General features: G+C 38.2%; 1 pseudogene; it reads right to left on the reverse strand.

The window, feature by feature from the left end:
* Positions 1-9,628: 9,628 nt before the first annotated feature.
* Positions 9,629-15,305, reverse strand: LOC110777162 (probable disease resistance protein At1g51480; annotated as a pseudogene).
* Position 15,306: the final 1 nt, after the last annotated feature.

The following is a 15,306-nucleotide window of genomic DNA, read 5'->3' on the forward strand; positions in this document are numbered from 1 at the left end:
CTTTGGTACTTTAGACCAATTACATTCAAATTAATGGTACGCAGACCATATTTTCTATCCTATTTGGGCCATACTAGTCACTTCATAACCTGCAAAACAGTACATATACAATATATACCATTCACCCATTCATTATCATGAATGGCCCACATAGCTGGTTAGTAAAACACATTATGCATCACGTAAACATTTGCAGCAATTAATCAAGGGCACCAATAATCTACCAATTATTCAGTCCTTATTAATTCTAATCAAGTTGTTTTAACCTTAAGGATTTGTAGACCTAATCAAGAGTTTATGACTAAAAAGCGCTCCCACTTAAACCAATAAATTCATATGCTTTACTAATTTTAAACATAAAAATGTATTTCTAGTCTAACCGGAAACATACAAATTTAATTAAGATTTAAAGCTCATATAAATTTATAATTGAATCCAAAAAGTTTAATTTAATTTCAGTCAAATTTAAATTAATTCATGATTTTAATTTTAGTAAAATAATTAGAATAAATAAAATTTATTATAATTACAATATTCAAAATTAAAATCCAAGAAAATAATTTAAATTATTTTAAAATTAATTAAAATTACGTGAACTGAAATTTTCAAATTAAACATTCAAAACGATCTAATCGTAACGCAAACACCCTACGCATTGCACGCCCATGGGCCGCACGCACACAGCCATTGCTGGCCATGTGCGCGCAGCCCATGCGCTCGTCGCATAGCTGCTGCATCTCCATCGCAAGCCATCGCACGCTGTGGTGCTTGCTGCGCGCGCGCCAGCGCTCGTCGCACGCGAGCCATCGCTCGCAGTGCGCGCTCGCCAGCGCTCGCTGTGCGCGCGAGCCATCGCTCGCTGGGCGCGCGACATCGCTCGCTGTGCGCGCGACATCGCTCGCTGGGCGCGCGACATCGCTCGCTGGGTGCGCGACATCGCTCGCTGTGCGCGTGAGCCATCGCTCGCTGTGCGCGAGAGCAACCCTGGGCGCAACGCTCGTGGCACGCGAGCTTGCGCTCGCTGCGCGCGAGGCTGCGCGCCCTTGCGCGAGGCAGTGCGCGTCGTGGCGCAGCTCGCTTGCTGCCCACACGCGACTGCCTTGGCTTGCCTTTCGCCCATGCCCATTCGTCCATTGCTCGTGGCCCACGACACAAGGCAGGGCTGCTGCCTTGTGCTCGTGCACTACGCCCTTGCTCATTGCATTCGTGCCGCACGGGCGACGAGCTCCCTTGCTCGTCGTCGCATGCTCGCATTATACAACACCCCTTAAGGGTAACACGAAGCGTCCATTGCTTTGTGCGTGCAAGTTATATGAACGAATCGCATAAAAAATTTAAAATTTATAAAATTAATGACAAATTAATAAATATTATTAATTTCATAATTTTAGGGCGAAAAATCGAAAATTTATTATTCAATTGATTTCCGATTTACATGGATTCAAGTCTAGGTCATAAAAATTTAAATCTTATCATAAATTTACAATTTTTATGGTGGTTTTTAATCATAGGTTTCTAATTAAATTACAATTAATTATGAAAATCAAATTAATTCTAAATTATTCTAATTTTCAACAAATTAATCATAATTACAAATTAGATTGCATAATTAACAAGACTAGGCATTCAAACTTGTTAAACATATGCAGTAGGTCAATCAAAAATTCAAGATTTATCAACAAGAATCGCAAATATTTAATTTAACATCTTAAATTTACGAAATTTTGCATTCGAAAAACTAAAACCTTCGAAAAGTCATAGTTAGGCTTTGAATTTGAGAATTCTGGGTTCGGCAGAAAAACACTATTTTTGTCAAAATTTTAGAATGCCTTTTACATGCGGAATTGACACAAAAATCACTCGATTTGGATGAGTAACGAAGAAACTGCCGAAAAACTGCGTACGTATAATTAAATAAACGCGATTTGCAATTAATTAACAATTACGAAAATTAATCACCCCTTTTAATTCTTGCAAATTTGTAATATTTAACCATGTTCATGCAATTTAGATTATGAAAATAATAAGGGGCTCGTGATACCACTGTTAGGTTATGATACATATGATATTACATAAATCATGCGGAAACAACCATTAACCCAGGATTACATATTATTTACACATAATCATATAGCATAATTTAGATGCATACTCTTTGTTGCGTTCCCTCCCTAGCTGCGCCCGAACCGAACAAGAACAAGTCTTTAGGACTCCAAGTGTCGTCCCTCCGTAGATAGTCCACAGTACGTCCGGATCCGCCTTAAGATTGACCAACTAGAATCGCCCTTAAGGTACTAGAATTTTCGGCACTTTTGAGCAAGATGTGTGGCTGAATTTTTCTCTCAAAAACTCACTTTGAATACTTTTAAAACTCGTTATAAATTGTGAACCCAGGCCACATATTTATAGGGTTATGGAAAGGGAATTGGAATCCTATTCAGATACAAATTAATTAAACCTAGAATCCTACAAGAACTCTAATTTAATTAATTTATCAAATAGAATTAGGAATTTAATCATTAACCGAACTCTGCACGTTTTAGGAAACGTGCACGAACACAAACACTTACGCACACACACACGGCAGCCACGATGGGCCGCCCATGCGTGCGTGCGAGCAGCAGCCCACGCAGCGAGGCCTGCGCGAGCCACAAGCCCACGCAAGCACCCGCGCGCGCTGCCACGGCCTGCTGGGCCTGGCCTTGCGCTGGGCCTGGCGTGGCTGTTTGTGTGGCGCGCTTGGCTTGCTGGGCGATGGCCTGCCTTCGTGCTGGGCCCTCGTCCGGCAGGCCTCGTCCGATGCTTATTCGTACGATACGCTTCCGATTAAATTTCCGATTCCGGAATTCATTTCCGATACGAACAATATTTAACATTTCCGATTCCGGAATTAATTTCCATTTCGAACAAATATTTAATATTTCCGTTTCCGGAATTATTTTCCGATTCCGGTAATATTTCCGATTCTGACAATATTTCCGTTTCCGGCAATATTTCCGATTCTGGTAATATTTCCATTTCCGATAATATTTTCCGATACGTACCATGTTTCCGTTTCCGGCAACATCAACGACTTGGATAATATTTATATTTCCGATACGATCCATATTTCCGTTTCCGGCAATATCATCGTTTCCGGAGTATTCATTTCTTGCCTGTGACGATCTCAGCTCCCACTGAAACCAAGATCCGTCGATTCCGAATATCCATAGATAGAGTATTTAATGCCATTAAATACTTGATCCGTTTACGTACTATTTGTGTGACCCTACGGGTTCAGTCAAGAGTAAGCTGTGGATTAATATCATTAATTCCACTTGAACTGAAGCGGCCTCTAGCTAGGCATTCAGCTCACTTGATCTCACTGAATTATTAACTTGTTAATTAATACTGAACCGCATTTATTAGACTTAACATAGAATGCATACTTGGACCAAGGGCATTATTTCCTTCAAGAGGAAGCACCAACATATTTTGAATGTTGGGAGAGCGTTACGGTTTCAAGGGAATCTTCCTATAAAATTTTGGGGGGAATGTATTCTGGCTGCTTGTCACTTGATCAATCGTACACCTACACCGGTCCTTGACAATAAAACCCCTTATGAGATGTTATTTGGAAAACCACCATCGTATGTGTCTATCCGGGTATTTGGGTGTCTGTGTTATGCGTATAATCTCCGGAGTAAAGGGGATAAGTTTGCGTCTCGTGGTCGCAAATGTGTGTTTCTGGGTTACCCGTTTGGCAGGAAGGGATGGCAACTGTACGACCTGGAGACACACGAGTTCTTTGTCTCAAGGGATGTAAAATTTCATGAACGGACGTTTCCATTCGCAGACACGTCGACTATGTTGCCTGCAATGCATGATGGTGGTGGGGTGCTTGACCAGTGGGGTTTGGATGAGAGTGGGACTGGATGTACTCAGGAGGTGTCGCCTGCAGGTGACAATGAGGAAGTGTCGTCACCTGCAGGTGCCACAGAGGAGGTGTCGTCGCCTGCGGGTGACACGGAGGAGGTCTTGTCGACTGTGAGGGAGGAAAAACATGATACACCTAGTCGAGGTGAATCAGACGTTGTCTCAGGTGTAGATGAGACGACGGGTAGTGATGAGAGTGAGACAAGGCAGTGTGTGGAGGATACGGAGTTAGGAAGGGGGAAGCGTGTGAAGTTTCCGTCGACAAAGCTGAAAGACTGTGTGATACATACAATACGGGAAAAATATAGTACTTCCGACAAAACACCTACGGCGTCACCACCCTCAGGTACTCCTTATCCTATCACATATTTTGTTAATTATGAGCGTTTTTCGTCAAAGCACAGGCATTATATAGCAGCATTGCAAGAAGGGCAAGTTCCTAAGAGTTTTAAACAAGCGATGCAACATGAGGGGTGGCGTCAGGCAATGGCTGCTGAAATCGACGCGTTGGAGGAACAGGGGACATGGACGTTGGAAAATTTGCCGGAAGGGAAGAAAGCACTGGGGAGTAAATGGGTGTATACTGAGAAGCGTGATGAGGATGGGAATTTCTTGAGACTGAAGGCTCGATTGGTATGTTTAGGGAATCATCAGGAGGAAGGGTTGGATTATAATGAGACATTTGCTCCCGTCGCGAAGATGGCGACAGTTCGAACTTTCCTAGCTGTCGCAGCAGTCAAACAGTGGGACGTGCATCAGATGGACGTCCACAATGCGTTCTTGCACGGTGACTTGGAGGAAGAGATCTATATGAAGATTCCTCCTGGATTCCAGAAGAATCACTTTGACAAAGTGTGTCGAATGAGAAAGTCGTTGTATGGGTTGAAACAAGCACCTAGATGTTGGTTCCAGAAGTTGTCGACGGCATTGACGCACTATGGATTTCGACAGTCGTTGTCCGATTATTCGCTCTTTACTCTGTCTAAAGGTACGTTGCAGCTGAGTGTGCTCATTTATGTGGACGACATGATTATCGCAGGCAATAACAAGTTTGCGCTTGAGAGTTTTAAGGCATACTTGAAGGAGTGTTTTAAAACGAAAGACCTCGGGGCTCTGAAGTACTTCCTTGGGTTAGAGGTGGCACGAAGTAGTCAAGGGTTCTATGTATGTCAGAGAAAATATGCCCTCGACATCATCTCAGAGGCCGGATTGTTGGGAGCAAAGCCTGTGGACTTTCCCATGGAACAGAATCATAGGTTGGCATTGGCAGACGGGCCAGACCTGTCGGACGGTGAGCAGTATAGGCGTCTGATCGGACGTCTGGTTTATTTGGCTGTCACGCGACCAGACGTTGCCTACTCTGTACATGTCCTATCTCAATTTATGCAAGCACCAAAGGAGGCACATTGGGAAGCAGCTTTGCGAGTAGTGAGATACTTGAAGAAGTGTCCGGGTCAAGGTATACTACTTCGGTCGGACAGTGCGTTGCAGTTGGAGGGGTGGTGCGACTCGGATTGGGAAGGGTGTCCAATGACGCGTCGGTCGGTGACTGGATGGTTTGTGTCACTTGGTATGTCGCCAGTTTCTTGGAAGACCAAGAAACAACATACTGTTTCTCGGTCGTCTGCTGAGGCAGAATATCGATCGATGGCAGCTCTGACGTGTGAGTTGAAGTGGTTGAAACAACTACTACGCGACTTGGGGGTGACACACGACCAAGGCATGAGGATGTATTGCGACAGTCAGTCTGCGTTGCATATTGCACAGAATCCGGTGTTCCATGAAAGGACAAAACACATCGAGTCCGATTGTCATTTCATTCGAGATGCAATCAAGGAAGGGATCATCAGTCCGTCGTACGTGTCGACGAAGGTTCAGTTAGCAGATATCTTCACCAAAGCGTTGGGGAAGGCGCAATTTGAGTTTTTTTTGAACAAGATGGGCATTCGAGATCTACATGCTCCATCTTGAGGGGGATGTTAAGATATGTTAAGATATTAAATATTATTCTGTGAATATTCTGTAGAGTCCTAACTATGGTATGTTACCTAATGTGTACCTAGGGTTTAGGTAACTGAGTTGTACTATATATACGTGTGTGATTAATGAGAATGATACGAGATTACACAATATTTGACACCTTCCCTTATTCAATTCCAAAAATGGCAACCCTTAAATTGTCCATGACTACACTTGCTTTTCTTATCATCTTCTTCTTCATCATCATCATCATCATCATCATCATCATCATCTTCCCTTTAGTATTCGGCGGCGAGCCACCAAGTTCTCCAGAATTCTCGGAGAATAATGGAGAAGATGAAGATGGTATCATGTTCTTCCTACAACTTCGGAGTAAGTTTGGTAAGATCATGTGGCCGTCTTCGGTTATCATGCTGTTTTTCGTGGCATATAAAATCTGGAAATGTTGCAACAACAACAACATTGAAGGTATGTTTCAATTTGTATGTACTAAAACTTTGTTATTTATAGCTAGTTTAACAATCTAAATCACAATTTCCAAAAATCTTGGAATATCAATGGATAGGATTGACTTTGCACCTTATAGGTTCAATCCTCCCCACACACATCCTCGCGCTACTGAAATCCTTACAGTTAACACCCGACATTTGTATAAGAGTAGTCATTGATATTCTGGGCCAAACCACCTATAGGGGTTTCTGGCTCAAATCCCCCTTCTATCTGTAATAGGAGAACGATGTATATATCATGTTATGCATAACAACATACTCCCTCTGCCTCTTATTACTCGCACTGTTTTGACTTTTTGCACCATTCACATAATTCACCTTGACCCTATTTTATTTCTAGTATATGAAAATAAATGTTAGTATATAATATATGGTTGGCTTCATCTTAATATATATTTTTCAAAATATTAATATTTTATAAGTTTTTATAATAGAAATTGGTGGTCAAAGTTGTACATTGGTAAACGTGCCAAGTCAAAATGGTGCGAGTATTAAGGGACGGAGGGAGTATATATATATGTAATTGATTATTCTTATTTGTATGAAAATTTTAAAATTTGAAGAAAGTTCTCACATCTTCTATTACATTTCAATCCACAGATTGTTGCACCTCCATGGAGACGCGCATAAATGGTACTAATGGTCAAATTGAGATGGTTGGAGTGAAGGTTACTTGCTGATCAAGTAATCATGATTTTTTTACTAGATTCACCGTGTATTATTTTTGGTGCAAATGAGCCATAAAGGCAATATAAGCTAGCTTCACCAGATCGATATATGGTTCACGGTTGTGACTAGCTTATGAGTGTGTGAGCCGCAATGGCCAATTGGTGGGATTCATTGTCGGCCTTGTGTAGTTGTGTTGAGATCAATCTATGATCTGTTACGTTGGTGTTTAGGGTAGTTGTAAGAGTTTGTAATAGGTTGTTTCATTGTAAGTGAAAATGTACCACGTACTGCGTTTCTTTCGTGAGGAGGGTCTCCTAATATATATTTTCCCTTTTCTTCTTTCCTTGAAAATACACTACGTACATATTGTACCATGAGGAATTTCAGTTGTTGTGTACCAAAATTATATTCTACGTATATGTTCCAATCTTATTGTGCGCTTTCATTTGATTTTGAATTTTTTTTTTTGTTAAATTTTCAATACTCGTTGATTTCTAGTTAATTTATCGGTTAAATATTCAATACTTGTTGATTCCTAGTTAAAAAAAAGTAAAAAAGTAAAAGTAAAAAAAAAAAAGCACGAATGTACTATACGGGGTGATTACTTTTTCAAAGCAAACACAATAATTTAGGAGTTGTACTTACTCTGAAGGAGCTAGTTGTATCCTAAATTAAGGGTCCCTTGAGCCCAATTAAGGGTACCAAGGCCCAAACTCATGGAGCCTAAATTTGGTCCACGACCTAAATCCTACAAGCCACTCTAAATACCCATTTATAGATATCCTTGGTATATGAAGTGCATCAAAAAAATGCATATATTTTTTTCCTGAAAAAATAATAGTTATGAACATAAATTGTACTATAAAACAGAAATATGTCAGTTTTCTTTCTCCATTTTCGTTTGCTTCCTCAAAGTTTCTCTTTTTATTTTCATTTTTTGTTTCCAAAAACCACCATTAAACATGTGGAAATCATTTTCTTTTCTCCATTTTATAGTAATAAACTAATAATCAATCACAAAACACTAAAATTCGATGAATAATGCAACAGATTTGAAAAAGGAACAAGCACGATGGTTTTTATTTTTCAGAATTCAAGCAAATTTGAGAAAGACACAATTGACGTTCGAAAGAAAATCATTACGTGGAACGTTTTGAATAAAAAACGCAAAAGAAAAAGGTGAGTGGAGTACTATTTATTCATATTTGTTAATTTTGTTAATATTTAACTAATTTAGAAATTTTCTTGTTGAATCTCCATTTTCTCTTTCCATATGTTTGCCAAATTTCTTCAATAAAATCAGATCTAGATATTTTATGTTCAGATATGGATTTTTTGAAATGTTCGTATTTGTATATGGTTATGTTCATTTTGTGAGACTCTGATTCTATTTATTATGAAAATTGAAAATTAAATACATGTAATTTATTTATTAAGTTCTGGAACTTGTACGTTGATGTTTATATTCTAAGAATAAAATGTTCTTTTTATTGCATGTAATATTAGAAAATTATGTTCACATCTACTATTATAAAGATCAAACTTATGATGGTTAACTTGATTAAGTTGTAGAATAAAAATGTTCATTTTCTGATAGTGTAATGTTCATTTTATAAAGTTTTATGTTCAATTATGGAAAAGTAAGAGGTATGATGTTCATAATGTGAATGTGTAGTGTATAACTATTTTCATTTTCTCTCTTCATTTTCAAAAACACATTTTCATATTCATTTTAGTAAATAATACATAAATTGTGTATATTCATTTTCAATAAGTATTATGTTCATTTATAAAATGATTTATTATGTTAATAGTGCTTGATTTATATGATAACAGTTCAAAAACATGTTAAAAATTCGTTTTGAGCATGTACATTTATAAAAGGTTGAATGTTCAAGTATAATCGCATTTATTATTCTATTTTTTTAATTCACATTGATTATTCTTGTATATTATCATTTAAACATTTTGCATGCTCACCATTTTCAAATCAGTAAATATTAATTTTAAATGAGTTATGATCATCATATCAAATTACTTACTATTTCCATTTTCAGCCTACAACAATGAGGGAATTGAAACCGTGAAAGTAAAATATTGTGTTCAAATCACACTTTATACACACATTCAAAAGTTAAGAACTCAAGACTACATTAAAAACAAGATTTAAGATTGAAGATATAGAAAAATAAGAGAAGGATTTGTACCAATATCTTGTACTTCAAGTACAATTTTACATAGTCAATGCCTAAAATGTTCATTTTTTTGGTACATGTTTTAATTGCACAATATACATTAATATATATTCAATGTACTAACATAGTAATACAATAATTATGTTCATTTAGAATTAATAAATACTCATTTCACAATTAGTAGATAAATGTTCTAAATTGATTGAATAAATGAAGATTCCCAAATAATTAGATAACGTTCATCTTCGAATGAGTAGATATATATTCATTTACAAATAAATAAATAGTAAATGTTCATTACCAAATAAATAAATACATGTTCATTACCAAATAAATAAATAAATGTTCATTTCAAAATTTCAATACCAGTATATTAATGTTCAACTTAAACAACACAAAACGACATCGTTTTGAATTGGGGTACAACCAACTCTGGCTGTACACGGATACAAACAAAAATTTGTGCAATCATTATTGTTACATAACCCAAAAATGTCTGATAATTGATAAATCTGGACAGAAGAGTAACTTATATCGTGTAAGGCATTTTACACGATTCAAAGGATGAACATGAATAGGAGGAAGATATTGAAGGTAAGCTGATAAACTCAACTCTCTAAACACGATCCTGACAAACTTCACCAGCTAATCACACAATTGTTAAAATGTCAGCTGCTGGTTTCCTGACTGATGCCAATAACTTCTGAGTTGCAATTGATTACAAAAACAATACCCCAATTCTTCTCTGTGCCTTGTTGAACAAATCCATGGGAATGGAGGAGGAATTTCATTTCCATTGTCCTGCATACATTTACAAGATAGAAGATAGATTCCTGTTATATATGTGTATCATGTGTTTTTCATTGGCAAGATAGGATAGTTCTATGCTATCTTTGTTTGCAAACTATAAGAGAATTTTTGTCCTGATTCTTGCTAAACAGTAAATAAGTTAAACCAAGGTGTTTCTTTCCTTTCCTACGAGATTCCCTCATCAGGTGATAACTTGTTTGAGTATAGTTAGAAGTTGGCTGTAATAATTCTGGGATCATCGTCCTGCATGAGAAAGTAACAAGATTAGACTTTGTTTTTAACAATCAATAACAATTTATGATAAGTTCAAACAAAGGCCAGTAATTAAGCTCAAATAAGGAATTTAGGTGCTTCTAATCCTCAACTTCCTTATGTAGTTCCATGAGAATATGTTTCTGCAATCTTATTCTAATGTCTTAGGAATAGCATACCTCACAAAAGAAACTGTGTCTGTAGGTATATTAGCTTCTTCACGAATATAACAAGAGCCAGCCAACATGGAGGAGTTTGCTCTAAGTTTAATCTTCTCTGAACTTACAACCAACGGCAACCTCTCAATCTTGTCACAATTCCACACCGAGAATCTGCGAAACTCAGGCCACTCAAGTGTGTATTGCTCAGGACATATGCTCTCCAACATTGGCAAGTCGATCAAGATCAATTCCCGTATTTTCAGAAGACGACAAGAGATGTCTGTGCGTGGATCAGAACTTACAGAATGAAGGCTTTATTATCATCGAGAGTGACCAACAATTCCTTACATGAATCTTTTCAAGGCTCTGAAGACAATGCAGCATCTCAAATGAGAAAAGATAGGTCAAGCTGCTACAATCAAACAGATTCAGGACTTTCAAGTTCTGAAAGTCAATTCCTGTTTTCTCTAACGTGTTGTTTGGACCGATGCTGCTGCTGCCACTGCCACTGCATCCGCTCAAGTATAGCTCCAACGTTCCTTCTGGGAGTTGTTGATCAATAGGGTAGCCATCAATATAGTTATCTAGCAGACCTTCCCAAATCCAGTTTTCTATCAATTGTTCTACATCAATTGGGAAGCCTTTCGGATACAAGGCACAATATAGAAAGTGATAGAGTATATAAAACTAATCATTGGGCTTCAACCATCAGCTTAAGCTTTTGGTTGAGTTGGTCCTCTGACATGGTATCAGAGCCTACGTGACGCAAAGGTCACGGGTTCGAATCTCATCCACCCCTCCTTTCAAAGTGGAATATTTCGCGATAGGTATGAGGAGGCCTATGCTGCATCCACACTTCAAGCCCAAAGGGCTTTCATGTGAGGGGGCGTGATAGAGTATATAAAACTAATCATTGGGCTTCAACCATCAGCTTAAGCTTTTGGTTGAGTTGGTCCTCTGACAATGTTGGAACTTATACTGTAGTATAAGTTGTTAGTTTGTTTCCTTAGTTTAGGAAGTTTGTTACTAGATACTAACTTGTACATATGTTAGTATAAATACCTAAGCTTGTATTATTCTCAAAAATAACACAATTAATAAAATGTAGTCTTTAGTTTTTCTCTCAAAGCTCACGAGCTTCCAAGGCTCAACAATGGCTTCTTGCTTTCTTCTTCCTTTCTTCTTCCTATTTCCTCAATTCTAACATGGTATCAGAGCGGGAACGATCCCGGCTCTTCAATTCCGCATAATATTTTTGTTCAAATCAACTCATCAATTTCTTTTTCCCCAAAAATTTTCTGCTCCGAAATTTTGCTCGAATTGGGTCTTAATTCGACGAATTAGGGCTTTAATTCGCCCTAATATCTTCTAAAATCGCTCACAAATCTTCTTTAGAACCTTGAATCAAACAATTTTATGATTCTTGAGTTTTCCCCAAATTTTAGGGTTCTAGAATCTTACTACTGGAATTAATCGCAAGCGTTTCGTCAATTATTCCTCGCCGGCGATAACCAGAGGAAGATGAATAGTTACTGCCGCCTCCACTGCCACCCGTAACACCATTTTTTCACAATCAAAGGCGCGAAATCATCATCAAGATCTTCGCTGCCATTGAGGAAACTCTTGGAGAATTCAAGGTAGTGGATTACGATTCTTGAGTTCGTACGTTGTTTGGAGCGTTCTTGGTTTGATTTCTTGATCTCCTTGCTTACCTTCTTTAATTGCGAGTTGAATAAAGTTTCACATTATTTGAGTGATTCTCTGTTTAATTGGTTGATTTCTTGGCTTCTACTGCTTCCCCTGCCAATGATGTTGCTTAGTTTTGTCCTTCACCTGAAAACTCTCTCTCTCCTCAACCAAACTCCCAAAGAAAACCAACTTCAATTTCATCTCCCAAAACTGGGTTTCTAAACCTTCTGCAAATTAATTGATATGTTTTGTTAGTCCGGGTAACATATGCTTGAGCTGAGGTTTAAGAAATGTCAACTGCATCAGTTTATTTCCAATTGGTTTTGAATGTTCATTGGCTTCCAATTGGATGTTGTTCTAAGATGTTATTGTAGTTTGAAGTTCTGGTTCATGTCCGATTTGGGTAGTTCTTGACTGGACATTGAATTGAAGTGTGAGTGTATTGTTGGATGATGGTGGAGTATTGGTTTTAGGGATAGCAGAAGTAGAAGTTCATGCTGGAGAATTCAAAGAAGCGTTTATTGTAGGTAGTACTTTCATTGGAGGATTCTTTGTGACTTATGTCAAATTGTCCTCCAAGATGAAATCATACGAGTATGGGTGTTGTATGTGATTTGAAATGGTGGTTCTTATGTCAGTCCTGCAGATAACAGAGGTGGTTGTTGAATGTTGGCTTGATTTATTGCCAATAACATTGAATTTTTTTTGGTGTTGAAGTTTGTTTGTGACCCAACAGAGGTTGAGGTTTTTTTTTGTGATGACCCAACAGAGGTTGAGGTTCATTTTGTGACCCATAGAGGTCCTTTCTCATTGATCCGTAAAGATCAATTTCATGATCCATTGTGATCTTTCTTTTGATGAGACCCATTGTGGCTCATTCTATCCGACCCATGGAGGTCATTTTCAGACCCACGGTGGTCCTCTTTCCGACCCATAGTGGTCAGTTTCGACCCAAAGTGGTCAATTCTCAAAAGACCCAAAGGGTCATTCTCAAATTGTTTATTTTTTGATCAATTTCTATCTTCAGCTTTATTTTTCATAGCTGCATTTCTCATTCTTTTCCTCTCAAACACATTATCCTTCATTCTTCACATTGGAGTTACGGTGTATGTGTGTGATTGGTTAATGATCAATGGTGTATTTTGGAGCAGGAAGCTGATTCATGGTGGTTAGTTCAACCAAATTATTCTGATTGGTAGTTCCATTTGTATGAAGTATTCTGGTGGTGTTCTCATCAGTCAAGTTGTTGGTCATGGTCAGGAAACAACCATGGATTCACATAACAGTTTTCAGATGCTAAGTGTTGAAGAAACACAAAGGTGCAGTGTTTAAAACTTCAGATACCTCCCGTTGACAGTATTCCAGATGTTGTGGCTGCAGTTCTCATCGCCAAGAGGAGCAACCGAGAAACAACTGCTTCATTTCATGATTTCAAACTGAAAATGTTTAACACCATTTTCAGTTTGAGGGGGGGTGTTGGAACTTATACTGTAGTATAAGTTGTTAGTTTGTTTCCTTAGTTTAGGAAGTTTGTTACTAGATACTAACTTGTACATATGTTAGTATAAATACCTAAGCTTGTATTATTCTCAAAAATAACACAATTAATAAAATGTAGTCTTTAGTTTTTCTCTCAAAGCTCACGAGCTTCCAAGGCTCAACAATGGCTTCTTGCTTTCTTCTTCCTTTCTTCTTCCTATTTCCTCAATTCTAACAGAAAGCATTGTTGATGTGTAGTACTTTTTAACCTCTTGTAGCTGCATTCCAATCTCTTAAGGGATATTTCATTTGAAGATGCTTAACATTTCCTTGAGTGCAGAAGTAATATCACTCGAGCTTTGGCAATGTAGTCCTCTCATACGATCTGCCAACATGGTGATTTCCAATGGCAATCCCCCACAACCTTGTACAGCTTTTTGCAACAGTTCCTGTGCCTCGCTTTCTAAACTAGGAAGGGGACGGCCAAGCCCTATTGCGAAAAGTTCCCATCCATCAGAAAGAGGTTTTATTTCAAAATATTCATCTTTTCGTATCCTACTACATGTAAGTCGTGACCTGGAAGTCAATATAAGCTTACAAACTACTCCTGCCTCGGCTTCTTCCTCTGGAATTCCAATATCTCGGAGGGTGAAATTCTTTTTCATTCGAACAAACTCATCACGTATCTTTATAGCTCTATCTTTATCATCATCAGTATCAATAAGCTCAATGTCTAATTTTTTCATGATCTTCTCTTGGAGACCCTTGAGTTCAATTCCGTAGTCAGCATCCACCCACATAACATAACCAAAGGTTTCTTGGTCATCGAGTAAAGCTTTGTTGCAAACAGCATGTGCAACAGCTGTCTTGCCTACACCTGCAATTCCATGGACGCAAACTATTCTGACTTCATTCCTTTGGCTTATGCACTCCCATATCTCTTGTATATCATCAACTCTCGCTCTCTGTACAATGTCACTATGAGGGCACAGCTTTCCTTTCACCACGAGCTTATATCTTTCTATCAGCTTATCTACCTTTTCAGTTTCTCCTTGAACCAATTTTCTAGCAGCACGCCGGCGACAACAGTTAGGCAAGCAGCCACTTATACAAGTAGCTTCTATGCTGCTTTTTAGGTGTGTAATGTTTGTTTCCAACTCAGTCAGGGTGTTTTCTGCTTCTCGCTTCCATTCTAATGCTTCATTATTCGGAACTGCAATCCCTTCTGCTTGTCTCTCTAATGTAGCTAGCTTCTCTTTGGCTATTTTCACCTTCTCCTCCAGCTGGTTCAATTTCTCTCGTTGTGCTTCATAAGTGTATAGAGCATATGCTAAAAGGAAAAAATAAATACATAAAACCAATTGTTTTAACGCCTTGTTTTTAAAGCTAAAATAAAATATCTCGTAATATAGTAACATTCCGAACATACTAAAGGAGGAAACTAACTTTTTAAATGATTTATATTCATGTTTTTGAAGGAAAACCCGTTTTTTAAGGTGTTGGGACAATTGGGTTGGGCCGGAGACCGGAAAATAATATTTCTCGACTAGGAGACCGGATCCAGATCGGTTTTTGAACACCACTACCCGTAAGGAGCATGCCTCATTGCTGTGACGAGCACTTCTTAAAATACATGTGTAAATACAG

Source organism: Spinacia oleracea, chromosome 6 (genome assembly GCF_020520425.1).
Source record: "Spinacia oleracea cultivar Varoflay chromosome 6, BTI_SOV_V1, whole genome shotgun sequence".
NCBI classification, from domain to species: domain Eukaryota; kingdom Viridiplantae; phylum Streptophyta; class Magnoliopsida; order Caryophyllales; family Amaranthaceae; genus Spinacia; species Spinacia oleracea.